The sequence below is a fragment of the Thamnophis elegans genome, chromosome 1 (genome assembly GCF_009769535.1).
Source record: "Thamnophis elegans isolate rThaEle1 chromosome 1, rThaEle1.pri, whole genome shotgun sequence".
NCBI classification, from domain to species: Eukaryota; Metazoa; Chordata; class Lepidosauria; order Squamata; family Colubridae; genus Thamnophis; species Thamnophis elegans.
Window position 1 is genome coordinate 154,767,767 of NC_045541.1, and position 15,564 is coordinate 154,783,330.

Below are 15,564 nucleotides of genomic sequence, written 5' to 3' on the forward strand. Positions count from 1 at the left end.
TTCAAGTTTCCCTCTTCTTCATGCTTTTGCCACTGCCTTCAAGTGGCCATCTTTGTCTTTTCATTCTTGGTTCATGTTGCTGTTGAGAAAAGCAGCTCCTGTGAATATTTGCTGTTCCTTCTGTAACTTCTTAAGTACTAGGTTGAACAAAATGTTCCCTGTTTCCTTCCACCATAAATACCTTTCTCTGAAACAAAAATGGATTCTATTCCCCCACCCCAAAAAATATTAGCTTCAAAATTGGAGGGCTATATTAAGTAAGTTAAGTTTTAAGTTAAGTGTGAATGCAATAGCCTGGAATATAACAGCCTCAGGACTTGAACTATTCTGCTCCCTTAGGGAAACAGATTGTATCCCAGATCTTATACAAGTCGAACTGTCTAAGATGAGCAAGCTACTTTGGCTAGAGAAGTAGAAATAGTTGCCAGCCCCTCACTGGCTGTTCTTTTAACTGGACTCTGAAATCTAGATGTTCTAGTCCAATCAAGTCCCTTAATAAACACTTTCTAAGAAATATTATGCCTGTGAGAAAAGTTTAAGGACATTTTTAGGCTATACACAATTGGATTTAATTTATTTGAGTACTTAAAAGGACTGCGTAGGTATCTTTGAAATGGTACCACAAAGGAAAACAAAGATTTACTTAAAATGTATCTGAATAGCAGGAAATCAGGCAAATATTGCTGTAAAATAGAAATACAAATACTGGAGAAGATTTTATAGATGAATTGTGTTCCTGTTTCATTTGCTGTCCTGATGATACTCAACTTTAAGGGCACTTTGCACTCTATCTTCTTACATTTCTTTAATTTTAAGCAAAGTTCAATTTGAGGACACCTTCAAACAGAGAAATGTTCAAAGGGAAATGGAACATCCTGCTCTCATAAATTCAAAGTGGGTTATATTGGGGTTAAGGCAGTGGTAGGATCCTCCCAGTTTAACAACCGGTTCGGTGATCATGCGATTTGCATCATGTGTACCGTATGAAGAAATCTTCACTTCCAGGTTGCTTGGAGGAGTAACATAGCTGATTCGCATGGCTATCTGCTTTGTCACCCTAATCAGCTGAGAAGAGAAAGGTAGGGAAATAGCACGGGTGGGTGGATCTGATCATCGGCATGAACCGGTTCACTCCCAGTTGATTGTCGAGGTTACCGGTTCGCCTGAACCGGTCCGAACCGATAGAATCCCACCCTTGGATTAGGACCTAGTGTTGTAATACTTAACCCTCAGAAATCTGATTTAACTTCCATTTCTTTGCTTTCCATGGGGAAACTAACCAGCAGTTAATTCAATAGATCTTTGCTTGAGTTTCTATTTTTGTCTTCATTAAGTAACAAAGAATCAATACTTGACATCTACCACCCTGTTTGCAAATATTTAGTTTCTGACAAGGTGCTGGAAAGGGTAGTGGTCATCCAGCTATAAACACATAAGGAAGAAGACAATTATATAGACCCATTTCTGATTAGCTTCATGCCTGGATAGAGTTATAGATTCCTCTAAGGCTGGAGACAAGTATCTAATGGATGGTCTGACTGTAATTGGGGATTCAGGCAGTTCCTCGGACTAATGATCTAGACTTGAAACAGATGGATGTTGACTCGGATTCTACCAAATACTAACCTTGAGTGGATGTCAAATCCACAAATACAATGGCAATTAAAAAACTGAACACTGGAGATCTGTATGTCTTCTCAGAGAAAAGGCTTTAAACTCCTCTAATTGGTCAAAGCTAGCAGCATCCACCAGACTTTGCTCCTGGTTTAGACAAAAATTATTGTGTTGTTTTGGTTTCACATTCTTTCATTCTCCAACTCCTTATTTTACACTCTGCTCTTTGACTTTCCCTGGGACTAGTTTCTCTGGACATCATCAGCTCAAAACAAGTGTTTTTGTTTTGCCCTTCTTTAACCATTATATTTTATGGCTTGCAAAAATTAAACAATTACAATTATTAACTGCATGCCCAACTCTGCCTAATTTACAACCCTCTGACTCTCTGTTAGCTCTTCCTTGGCTTTCTTAGCTACTGTTTTCACTAATTTATGAATAAGATAATGGAGCCTAGTCTTCGAACAGGACAGTGACAGCAGTCATGGTTGCCCTCCTATGAAGGCTTTCAACAGGAGAGACACATAAGACATCCTATTTTATTGACTCATCTGCTTTTCTCAGCAGCAATCATACTGGAAGGGTCCAGTGGGATAGGAAGAGGAAGCATTGTGTTCCAATAGTTCTATTCCTATGTGTAGCATCATTAGCAAAAATAACAATTAGGAAATTTCTGTTTGGCCCTATGGAGTTGTGTTATGGAATCACATGTAGACCTATTCTTCCTTTTCTACTATTCAGTGTCAGCATGAAGCAGTGAGGTTGTCATCAAGATCAACCTCATCATTGGTGTGCAGTATCACTAGTATGCTGATGCAATGAGTTCTCTTTCTTTTCTATGTGAATCAGGGAAGTCTGTACAGGTGCTAGATAGGCAACTTGAGACTATGATGAATTGGATGAAGGTCAACATACTGAAGCTGAATGCATATAAATAGATATACTAGGAAAGGACACTTCTCAAGCATGGAAAATATGGGAACTAGTCTGGATTGAATGGGGAAGCACTTCTTCTAAAAGAATAGGTGTATAGGTTGAAGTCAACGTATCACCAAAGACACTTCAATGACAAGGGCTATGTTCAAGTTCATTGGAAAAAGTTTAAACTTAGTGATCCATGTCCTAATGTCCCCTTGATTGGATAGCTATAGTGCATTTTACATAGCCTTGAAGTTGGTGTGTAAGCCACAAGTGCTACAATACAATTCAATGAAACAGCTAAGTGGAATCACATAATACCCTTCCCTGGAAGTGCTGCACCTTCATCCTACCAAGACAATTTTACAGTGTGCCATTTGCTTATGACTTCCTTAACAATTCAGGGCTTAGGTACTTTAAAATCTCTTCCCCCCCTGCATTCAAATCTGTCGAGAAAACCTCACTCCTGATCCCACTTGTGGATTTGGTTCACAACACAGTGACCAGAAATAGGGACTCTTAGAGACATTGACCCAGTTACAGAAATTCCTAGGAACTGTAGAGTGGGCTGATCCTACTCTATCTTCTTCCAGAACACAATTGAAGTCATGTCTATTTACCCATGCATTAAAGGGCCAACAACTATTCCAAATCAAAATGCCTTTCAGCTTTTCTCTTAGTTATCTTGTTTTCTATTTTTTTTAAAATAGCTTTATTTTCATGCTTGGGGTTCATTTTCTTTCATCATTGTTGTATTTATTTGGAACCCATCCTCCCCCACACAGCTTTAGGCTTTAGTAATAAACTGTCCTAGCCTGTCCTGGAGAAAAACTATTAAAAATTATATACATACATAGTAAATAATGTATTATTTTCTAATATATAATAATAAAGCTTCTGGATTTTCTTTGGTGCTATTTATATAGTTCACACCTTTCATTTTACATTGTTTTATTGTAATTGGTTTAACAGTAATAGTTATATATTTGGGGGATCACATTTCTGGGGCAGAAGGGCAAATTTTATTTTGCTTATTTAGGATTAAGGGACAGATGAATAACAGAAAAAAATGCTATAGAGATGCTTTTCAAACACAAGTCTTCCAAATACAATTTATTCACTATAGCTACATTGATTTCCCAGTGAGAGAGATTGCTGGCATTCTGGATCTCCTTAAATTAAAAAAAATAAATAAGCCATGGCTTCTTAAATATGACTTCTTTCTTGATCCCTACTAGGTCTCTGCGAGGGAGATTTAGCTGACATTCATTTTTCACCAGTTTTGCTAAAAAGGTTAATAGTTCAAGGAGTGAAGTTATAGCAAACAGAATTTCCCATTGCTAATCCTCTGTCTTGAAAAGCGAGGGCTTTTGTGTTGACAACTAAGTGAGATGTAATGAGACTCTAGTACATTCTCCCCTGTGAATGCAGCCAAGTAAAATTATAACCTATAGGAGTTTTTCCATGGCTCTCTCATAAGTAGGCTTCCTGACACCAATTAAAAAGATTATGTCATCAGCTGAAAAGAAAAGCCATAACTTTTGTGTGATAAAGTTGTGATTAATCAAGACACAGTCATAGGGCCCAACACAATACTGGGTGACTTTTGCAAAATTAAGCTCACAGCTCAGTTCCTAATTAACTGTTTTCAGTGAAAGGATGAGTAATTTCAGGCAATGGGTCACAACATAACATTTTCCAAGAAGCTGGATAAAAGTGAGTAAGCACAATGTTAGCCTTTCATATAATGCTAAAAAAGGTGGATTCCAACAGATTAGTCTTTGTAAAGTGCTAGAGGTGGTATATAAGCCAAAATGCAAAAATGGTAGGAAAACAAGTGAAAGGAAACCACAGCAAACACAACTGAATTGTGGATGTCTCTATTGCTGGTTGATCCAATTCCAAACAAAATGAAACTATTTCCCTGAGATCAAAGATCATTGTCCAAACATATAACTTTGCACATGTAAGCTCCCAAATTTAATCTGAGAGACATTCCAAAAGAATGATGAGGACATATTGAGGAGAGCTACTACCAATTTCTGTGAACAATATAAACCAATATAAACTGCACGAACCAATGGCCTGACACCATACCATATGAAGCGCCTTCATTTGTTTGATGGACCAAAAACCAAGGAAACTTTAGAAAACTAAAAATTTAGAAGAACTAAAAAGTTATATTGAATCCAGTGAACTGTTCATGAGGAAATATATACCTCTTCCACCCTTTTATGTGGAATGTTCCATCAAAATTTTCAAGAACAATTATCTGGTTTTGTGTAGTTGTTTAGCCTGAATTTGCTTGATCTGGTTTTTATCCACATAAATCCTGCCCTTTCACACCAAATCATTGGAAGGGATTGGTTCAAGGGAATTTCTATTCATCAACATGGAGTATTGAAGTTAGTAGAAAAAGCTTTATTGTTGATAGCGATATCTTTGGGGCCATATAGCAATAGCAATAGCAGTTAGACTTATATACCGCTTCATAGGGCTTTCAGCCCTCTCTAAGCAGTTTACAGAGTCAGCATATCGCCCCCACAGTCTGGGTCCTCATTTCACCCACCTCGGAAGGATGGAAGGCTGAGTCAACCTTGAGCCGGTGAGATTAGAACCGCTGAACTGCAGATAACAGTCAGCTGAAGTGGCCTGCAGTACTGCACCCTAACCACTGCGCCACCTCGGCTCTTTTTTTATTATGAGCAGTGATTAGAATGCAGGATTGCAGGCTAACTCTGCCTACAGCCTAGAGTTCAATCCTGTCATGGCTCAAGGATGACTCAACTTTCCATCTTTCTGAGGTTGGTAAAATGAGGACCGAGAGTGTTGGGGCCAAAAGGGAAACAATGATTACATTTTAAACTGCTCAGAGAGTGCTGTAAAGCGCTATGGGGCAGCATCTAAGCCTAAATGTTATTGTTGTGCAATGGATTAATGAAAAAAGATACACATTTTTAAGAAAGGAAGAACATTGTATATCCAGAAGCAGAACTTCATCAGTCAATATTTCTATTATAAAGAATACTGATGATAAAATTTTGAAGATTTTTTTCATTGCAATTATATTTTTATATGATGCTTTTTGCAAAAGGTCATTCTCTATAGAGAGTAGGGGCAAGACACAAAATGTTTTCTAATGTAACCTAAAACAGAAAACAAGCAACCTTAATCTTTATCACTTCAATTGTAATTTCTTTTGTATGCAATGATTACAGCAAAAATATACACATGTAACAGTATTAAATTATCATCATTTTTATTTGTGGGAATAGAGAGGAGCATCACAGTTAATGCTACATATCAAAATATTTAGTCATTAAATATCTCAACTCTGGACAAAAATTCTCTTAATTTCATGTGTTCCTACAACATTATCTAAATTAATTATTCTGATGTAACATGGATTATACATTTGGAAAAAGACAGCTGGTGACAATTGCAGGGGGGTGGGATAAAAAGTCAGGATGGCAGAGGGATTAAAAACATACATTGATATCGCACATACACATGCATGGACACTGCTGATGGCTGCATAGGCTACTGACCAGTAGCTCAGACCATACTTTGACAAAAGTAAGTTAGCATCTCATATAATGTTTTACTAAAAAAATGCAAAGTCTAGGCCTGTAATTTGAAGTCACATGTTGAGCCACTGGAAAGAGTGCAGAGAAGAGCAACAAGAATTATTAGGGAGCTTAAGACAAAAATATACGAAGAAAGGTTACAGGAGTTGGTATGTCTAGTCCCGTGATGGCAAACCTATGGCACACGTGCCACAAGTGGCACACGGAGCCATTTGTCAGGGCACTCAAGGTGTTGCCCTGTCAGTTGGCCAGAGCGCATGCACGCGCTGGCTGACTTCAGCCTTCTTTTGAGGCCATTTTTCGCCTTCCAGAGTCCGGTTTGTCCGTAGGGCCGTTTTTAGTCCTCCAGAGCCTTCAGAGAAGCCTCCGGAAGGCCCCTGAAGGCTCCGGAGGGCTAAAACCGGCCCTACTAGCAAACTGGAAGTCCATTTCCGAACTTCCGGTTTGCCTGTTAGGCCACTTTTTCACGCTCTGGAGGCTTCAGGGAAGCTCCTGAAGCCTCCGGAGGGCCTTTGGGGTGCAGGGGAGGCTCTTTTGCCTTCCCCAGGCTCCTATCAAGCCTCTGGAGCCTGGGGAGGGCAAAAAAAGCACGTCAAAAATGGGGGGAAGCGCTGGTCATGCACGCATGCACGCTGGGGTTGTGCGCATTGCATTATGGGTGTGGCACATCTATGCACGACCCCCCTGCGCTCCCCTGCTTTTGGCACGTGAGCCAAAAAAGATTCGCCATCACTGGTCTAGTCTAATGAAAAGAAGGACTAGGAGACATGATATCTGTGCTCCAATATCAGAGGGGCTCCTACAAAGACAAGGGGGTCAAACTATTTTCCAAAGCACCAAAAATCAAGGCAAGAAACAATGAAGGAAAGTAACCAAAGAGAGAAGCAACCTAGAATTAAGGAGACATTCCCTAGCTGTTACAGCAATCAACCAATGGAACAGTCTGCCTTCAGAATTTGTGGGCACTCCATCACTTTTCAGGCTTTCAAAAAGAGATTGGAAAATCATTTATCTGAAATGGTATGGGGTCTCCTGCTTAGGCATGGGATGGACTTCGAGGTCCTTTCCAATTGCATTATTTTATGTTCTATGTTAATGCTAAGAAAATGAACCTTAGGAGCATTCTGTTCTGAAATATGGGACACAGTTTCCAGATCTATAAGCACTGTAGAAAAAGAAGTGTAATGTCTGCAAGCAAATGAATAAAACCTGCTACTTTCATTGTTTGCTTTTTAAAACAAGAAGGGTGAGGCAGAAGAATGGAAAGGAATGACTAATCAGTATGTATTTAATCCAACCTTCCCTAATTTGGGGCCTTTCAGATGCCTTTACACTAAAAAGCTCCTAGAAATCCCACCCACCAATATTGTGTAACTGGATTATGTGCTATGGAAAGCTTTCGCTTTATCATCAAGGTCAGCCCCACATAGTGTGCTGCTCTCCTTCGCCTTTTCCTTTTTTTTTTGCATTTAGGGGTATGGAGTGAATTTAAGTAAGGTGAGTAACTTATGCCTTGTAGAGACTTAAGACAACCGTTCCGTTCCTTAAAAGACAAATGTCACCAGGAAAAGAGTGAGGTGCCATTAGTATTAGATAACACATTGCTCTAATTCTGAATTTTAGAGGTTGATTATGGATGTGTAGGTAGCATATCTATATATAAAGACAATATTGTTCTTAAAAATAGGGAGGGGGGAGAGAGGAAGGAAAGAAGGAAAGAAGGAAGGAAGGAAGGAAGGAAGGAAGGAAGGAAGGAAGGAAGCAATCAATAGCAATAGCAGTTAGGCTTATATACCACTTCATAGGGCTTTCAGCCCTCTCTAAGCGGTTTACAGAGTCAGCATATTGCCCCCAACAACAATCCGGGTCCTCATTTTACCCACCTCGGAAGGATGGAAGGCTGAGTCAACCCTGAGCCGGTGAGATTTGAACAGCCGAACTGCAGAACTGCAGTCAGCTGAAGTAGCCTGCAGTGCTGCATTTAACCACTGCGCCACCTCGGCTCCTCCTCCACCTCGGAAGGAAGGAAGGAAGGAAGGAAGGAAGGAAATTAATATATTAGATTTTCCAACCTGGGGCTCTCTAGAAGATGTGGATTTTGGCTTGCCATAATGCTCACACCAATTAAGGTACATAAAAGTTGAAATCCAATACAGATGGAGAGAAATGGATTGGAGCAGGGTGTTGTATTTACATTCAGAATAATAGAATTGAAAGGGACCTTGTAGGTCATCTAGTCCAATCCACTGCTCAAGCAGGGGACCCTATACTGTTTCTGACAAGTGGCTGTCCAGTCTCTTCCAATGATAAAGCATCCACAACTTCTGAATGCAAGGTGTTCCATTGGTTGATTGATCTCACTGTCAGAAAAATTCTCCTTATTTCTAGCTCGAATCTCTTCTTGATTGGTTTCCATCCATTACTCCTTGTCTGGTCTTCGGGTGCTTTGAAAAAAAGCTTGAGCTCTTCCTCTCTGTGGTAGTCCACCAAATATTGGAACACTGCTATCATGTCTCCCCTGGTCCTTCTCTTCACTAGACTAGCCATGCCCAGTTTCTGCAACCATTCATTTTATGTTTTCGTCTCCAGTCCCCTAATCATCCTGGTTGCTCTTCTCTGCACTTTTTCTAGAGTCTCAACATCTTTTATATAGTATGGTGACCAAACCTGGATGAAGTGGCCTTACTAAGGCTTTATAGAGTGGTATTAGTACCCCACTTGATCTTCATTCAATCCCTCTGTTAATGCAACTCAGGATTGCATTGGCTTTTTTTGGCTGCCACCACATGCTGCTGGCTCATATTTGACTGAATGGCCACAATGACTCCAAGACCTCTCTCACAGTTACTGCTATTAAGCCAGGTTTCACCTAATCTGCATTTGTACTTTTGGTTTTTCTTCCCTAAGTGTAAGACTTTAATTTTTTCTACATTGAATTTCAATTTTGTTAGATTTCTTCAAAGCTACTTAAAAAGTCCCAGGAAGTTTCCCACATTGACATCTCAGATTTGCCCTGGAACTTCTCCATATCTCTGGCTGCTAAGTTTGCCTGTTTGTTTCTACAAAGGAAATATTTTCAACCTGCAGTTTCAGTTGACCCTCAGATGAGGTACTGGAGCCTCCTAGTGTTCAACTGCAAATCTATTTGTCATGATAAGCAGTTGTTGGAGTTGTTGCAGCCCCAGACATCTCAAGATCAAGCAACCTAAAAATATAGAAATGTCCACAATATAGTCGGTGACCATGATCATGTGATCAAAGTTCCATTTTTACAAGTCATCACTGTAGAAAGGAGACCTTTGCAGACATTTTATAATAGATGAAGCATTCCCAGAAGTTCTTGTGTTCCTTGAGGCTTGCAAAGCTGGGAATTTCTGCTGTCCAAAATATGGTTTTCAGTATTATGCTCTGATTGAATTATGTAGATTAATGATGCTTCAAAGTATGGAGTGGAGATAGTCAAGGGTTATCTAAAAGAGTAGTATCTAAACCGATTGTGTAAAATAACCTATGATGACTGTCCATTTCCATGTGTATTTATTCTTTACTATTTTTAAAAGAAAAATGCTCAAGATTTAAAAGAAGAGTTTTTTAAAAAATTCAGTGGCTTTCTGAAATGTTTCCTTAATTGGTCTCATCAGAATTATTTTAGCTGTATTGTAGAGAGAAGCCACATCTTTCTGTTGGAACAAACGTGTAAACAAATTTGGTCTTTGGCATGAACTCCTCAACCTCTAACTTAGACAGACCTCAAACATACAATATTTTATCTTAAGCTCCAGGACATCTGTGGACTGTAGGAGGATGGGATTTTTAAAAAAGAGTCCTGATAGCAATCTAAAGACACACCAGAGCTTCAATTATGTAGTCATGGCTGCCATTTTGATATTTTCCTTCCCCCAAGGCACCTATTTCGATTCATGAATCCATGGAATTACTTTCTCCTGAGGTGACTGTAAAACTTGATGTCTTCTTCACACAGAGAGGGTTGAAAGTGGAAAAATCCTGCCCAATGCAGCATTGAAAATACTAGGCACTTGCTGTTGTTATGAGTTCCTTCTCATCATAAAGTGTTCCACAGTATAAGAAAAAATGTACAATCTATAACAGGGGTCTGCAACCTTAAACACCCCAAGAACCATTTGGACCTGTTTCTCACAGAAAACACCGGGAGCCAATAATTTAACAACTGGTGTGACTGGGTAGGTATGAGCAACTTGACGTCACTCACTCCCACCCAGTCTCCAGCCACACCTATCCAGCCAGTCATTAGGGCAGAGAACCAGTTGTTAAATTATTTGCCCTGTCCAGCCCAACCTCACCCCTCCCCTCCCAGCCACCTCTTGCCACACCTGGCCTCAGGTGTGTTGTTCACCTCTCTCTCTGTGTATGTGTGTTTGTCTGTCTATCTCTGCCTCTGTCTCTCTTTCTCTGTCTTGTCTCTCTCTCTCTCTGTCTCTCTTGCCAGGGGCGAGTAGAACTGGGTTGCATTGTGGCTCTGCATTGTAATGGACTCCGGGAGGAGGGGACCCCATCTCCCCCATTATGAAGCGCACTAAATTTCACTGTGCTGTGCAAGGCACTGCGAGAGCAGCAGGCAAGCCATGGAGGCAGCAACAGCTCTCAGGCCAGAGTGGCGTACATACAGCTCCAAGCCCGAAGCATCTTATAGTTCCAAGCACGAAGTGGCGGGAGGCAAGGCCTGCCTTAAGCGCAAATGGACCATGACGAAGACAGAATGCTGTTGCTGTGCAAAGGCAAGTACAGGGGCACTTTGCCCCTACTCTGGAATATGGAGTGAGTCTCCATCCCCCATTGTTGCCCCTACCTTCTCAGGCCAGGTGAGGAGTGACTGGGAGGGGAGTGGGGGGGGCAGCCAGTGGTGGGATCAGCCAACAGGGAGATGTAGCAGAGGGCCGAAAGAGCCGCATGCTGCTTCAGAGTCGTGGGTTGCCGACCCCTGGTCTATAGAGTCTAAGCCAATGGGTACGAAATGATCAGAATTACAGTTTGGCCTCCATCTTCTTCCTACATTGAATTAGGAAGTGGAAAAACCAAGGGAGCTGCTTTTAGTCTTGTACTCTTCTCTACTCCTCTCTGTTTGGATTGGCAGCAACATTCTTACACCTGAGTTTTCCAAAGTCTAAATGGATTTCCCCCCTCCACCCATCCAAACCAGATTTTTTTCAAACTTGGCAATTTTAAGATGTGTGGATTTCAATTCCCACAAGCCATGGCTGGCTGAGGAATTCTGGGAGTTGAAGTCCACACACCTTAAAGTTGCCAAGTTTGAAAAACACTAATTTCAACCATGTGCTTTATTTCTATAACTATATTGCTACAGAGTCAACCACACAACCAGAAAATATAACTTTTCTGCCTCAGCTGCCAAAGCACAACTTCTACAATGGGGCAGCTGAGATGGAAATAATCACTATTGATGGTGCCTCCCTGTGAGTCAGAATCCCTGATTACACAAAAGCAGCCACTGTTTCCAGGGATGATGCTGAAATCAAAGCTATAGAAAAGGGAACACACAAGCATCATAATTTAATATTCGATAGTTATTTCTTTCTTTGAATAAAGAAATGTGTTCTATGTACAATAGTTGAATTGCCTTCATGGTTGCTGCTGTATTTACCAAGGTGCAATGGCGTTTATTTGCGCTGAGTGTCATTTTTTACAAGCTTACACTTTACAGCACATTTCCATTGATCTTATACTCCTAAATCGTGTACTAATAATATTTATCTATTCAATGCAGCCTTTTGAACAAAAATATTTCCAATTGAGCTCCTGACTTAAATAAAACCCAGCAATTTGACAAGAGAGCTTATAGGGAGTGCTTGATTTACAAACAGTTCACTGAGTGACTGTTCAACGTTACAATGCCACTGGAAAAAGTGACTTACGACCGTTTTTTGCACTTATGACTGTAAGCATCCCCATGGGCACATAATCACAATTCATATGCTTGGCAACTGACTCATATTTATGACCGTTGCAGTGTCATGTGATCATCATTTTGCAATCTTCTTGCAAGCAAAGTCAATGGGGAAGCCAGATTCACTTAACAACCGTGGTACTCACTTAACAACTATAGCAATTCACTTAACAGCTGTGGCAAGAAAAGTTGTAAAATGGAGCAAAACTCACTTAACAGTAACAACATTTCACTTCTTCAGAACTGAAGAAGCTTCTTGGCTGAAAAACAAAATGTCTTCCAGGGAAAACAAAGGATTAGGTCCAGTTGCCTTCTGAAAAAGCATCTTTGGTGCGTAGATGGGGTTGCACTACCTCAGACAGACTCGGTGTACAAGCTGGAGGTCCTAATAGACTCAGGACTCCTGCTTGAGGAACAGGTGGCAGTCATGGCTTTCTCTTGAACAGCTTTTGCTCCCATTCCTGGATCGGCAGACCCTACTTACAATCCCTCATGCCATGGTCACCCTCAGACTGGACCACTGCAATGTGCTCTACATAGGGCTGCCCTCAAAGAGAATCAGCTGGTATAGAATCAGGGGTGGGTTCCTGCCAGTTCTAACCTCTTCTATAGAAGAGGTTCCACAAATCTACAGTGCAGTTTAGAACTGGTTCCAGCTCCCTCCCCCCACCCGCCCACACACCATCAAGTTGAAGAGCAAGAGGAGGAATTCTGGGAGTTGAAGTCCACAAGTCTTAAAGCTGTCAAGTTTGAACACCCCTAGGTTTTTTTTATAAAGGGTTAGGAGTGCAAGAGTCTTCTAACTTGACAGCTTTAAGACTTGCACACTTCAATGTCAGAGTTCCTGAGCCAACATTTTGGTTGCTAAGCGTTGTTAAGTGAGTTTCACCACATTTTACCAGTTGGCCACGCCCACCCAGTCACATCACAGCCAAGCAACTCCCACCCAGTCACATGGCTGGCAAGCCACTCCCACCCAGTCACATGGCCAGCAAGTCACTCCCACAAAGCAGGCCACACCTACAGAAGACGTTCTAAATTTTTTTGAAACACACCACTGTACAGAATGCAGCAGCACGCAGTTATGTGTACTTCCAAAACAGTGTATATTGCACAGGGGTAGGTTCTGGCCGGCTTTACTGCCAGTTTGCTCGTGCGCGCACTTTGTGTGTGTGCTGGATGTGCGCTGTGCGCACATGCACAGTTCAATTAAAATTGTTATGTGCATGTGCAGATCTTAAAAACAAAATGGTGGTGCCAACGGCGCCGACCGGAGAACTGGTTCGGGGGTGTGGCAGGCCTGGGTTGCTGCCAGTTCTAGCGACCCACACTGCCATACCACTACCGGTTCAGCCGAACAGGGCCAAACCAGTAGGAATCCACCTCTGATATTACACCTCTGTGCCACGAAGTTGTCAGTTTGCTTCTGCACAATTCGTTTTAAAGTTTTTTTATTTTTTCATTGTGCCTTTAAACCCCTGATCCAACAGAGTAAGCTACTTGCAGGTACCGTTGGCTAGGAAAACTCATTTGGTGGGTCCTAGGAGATGTGTCTTTTTCTGCCACGATGCCCATATTATGGAAAATTATCTCCCGCCCCACTGAATTATCTCCATCCTTTTTGATATTCCAAAAGGCATCATTCAAGGCCCTCGACTCTCAGACAACTGGAAAGTTACACAGATGGCTCCATTGAGAGGATCATTTTTATGCTCCCTTTCCGTATGGTTTGCATCTTTTGGTTTTGTGACATCTATTAATATCAAATCAATTACACGCAACAATATTTTTGTTTTTGTTTCTTGTTTTTTATCTGTTATGCACTGCCCAGAGTTGCTTTTGGTGAGATGGATGGAAAGAAAGAAAGAAAGAAAGGAAGGAAGGAAGGAAGGAAGGAAGGAAGGAGGGAGGAAGGGAGAGAGGGAAGGAGAAAAAAGAAAGAAAGCTTTTAAATTAGCTGTGCCTTTATTTCTGGAAAAGCAAAGCTTATTGTTCTTCCAGGTGGCCTAAACATTATTGCTATTGTGAGTAGGAATACAGCCCTGTCCCAAACAAAAGTAATATATTATTCCTAAACTAAAATCATCACATGGTTCTTTCTTGGAGAGGGACACCTGCTGAACCACAGAGGAACCTGCTCCTTCTCAGGGGTGTAAATCAGCTCTCTCCAAATACAGAATCAGTGACAAGTAAAAAAAAACATGGACCACCTCTTTGCTCCCACCTCTCCTTTTGGTCTTTTTAACAGATAAAACATATTAACAGAGTTGGAAGGGATCTTATAGGTCATCTAGTCCAACCACCCACCTTACACCATTTCTGACAAATGGCAGTCCAATCTCTTCTTGAAAGTCTCAAGTGATGAAGCTCCCACAACATCCGAGGACAAGCTGTTCCATTGATTGAGTCTCACTGTCAGAAAGTTCCTCCTTATTTCTAGTCTTCTTAGGCTAGTGTAAAACACCTGCTTTAAATTCAACAGCCTTAGGATAGGCTTAAATCCGCCATCCTGGGCCCAAAATTTGGGAAGCCAGACTCTGCCTGTCACAATCCAGGACAAAGGGTGAGTGATGGAGGAATAACACTTCTTTAAAAAAATCTTGGTCCAGCTAGCCTGGCTGGTGGCACCTCATAAGGGCCCTTTTCCAGGGTTACAAGAGAAGACGTCAATGGTTTTGAAGGTGGAAGAGGGCTTTACACCCCAAAGGCAGATAAAGCAGCAGAACCATCTTCTAGGAGAAGGGAAACTCTGATTACAAACCTTCACTGCCTTGTGGCTATATCCACTACTGGAAAAGGTTTCAGGAGTCAACCTTGGGGCAAAATCCTGAGCCAGAGTCCCGGAAGCAGTTCATGACTGTGTACCTCCACGTTCTGGTAACTCCTGCGACACAGCTGGAACCAATAGTATCAGCTCTGCTGCTCCATTGGACTATTTCAGCGATGTGGAGAGGGGGGGATCTGTTGCTTGGATAACAGCCTATCCTCCATATTAATCTACCCAGGCCTCATGCTTTGGAGAGGACACTCTAGCTTTATCTTTTTCCAAAGCATGATTCCGTAGTCTTTGATATGGATGCCAATGCCAGGATAGGCTTAAGAAACACCTTTCTTAAGTTGTGCAGACTCACATTTTGTGCAGTCAGTCTTGAATTAGCCAGACCAGTGGTCTGATTTAGTTGCATAGGTAAAACCAATGAGAGAGTGAAAGTGCCTGGGCAGTAGAGGACTTCTTGCCCAAAGGTAACTGAAACTGAATTATACATTTAGTTAGGACTAAATTTGGTGAATGGCCGTTCGATAGTGCCACTCTTTCCCCCATCTTGTTACCAATAGGAATCGCAGAGATATCAATTGCATTTCCCCGTCAGGCCTAACAAGAAGTCATCATACACACAATCTTTCAGTTCAGTTCACCGCTAAGGCTTTAAGACACAGGTGAGGCTACACTGAGATTAGCAGGAAATCTCAGAAGGCAGAAATCACTCACCTCTGCATCCC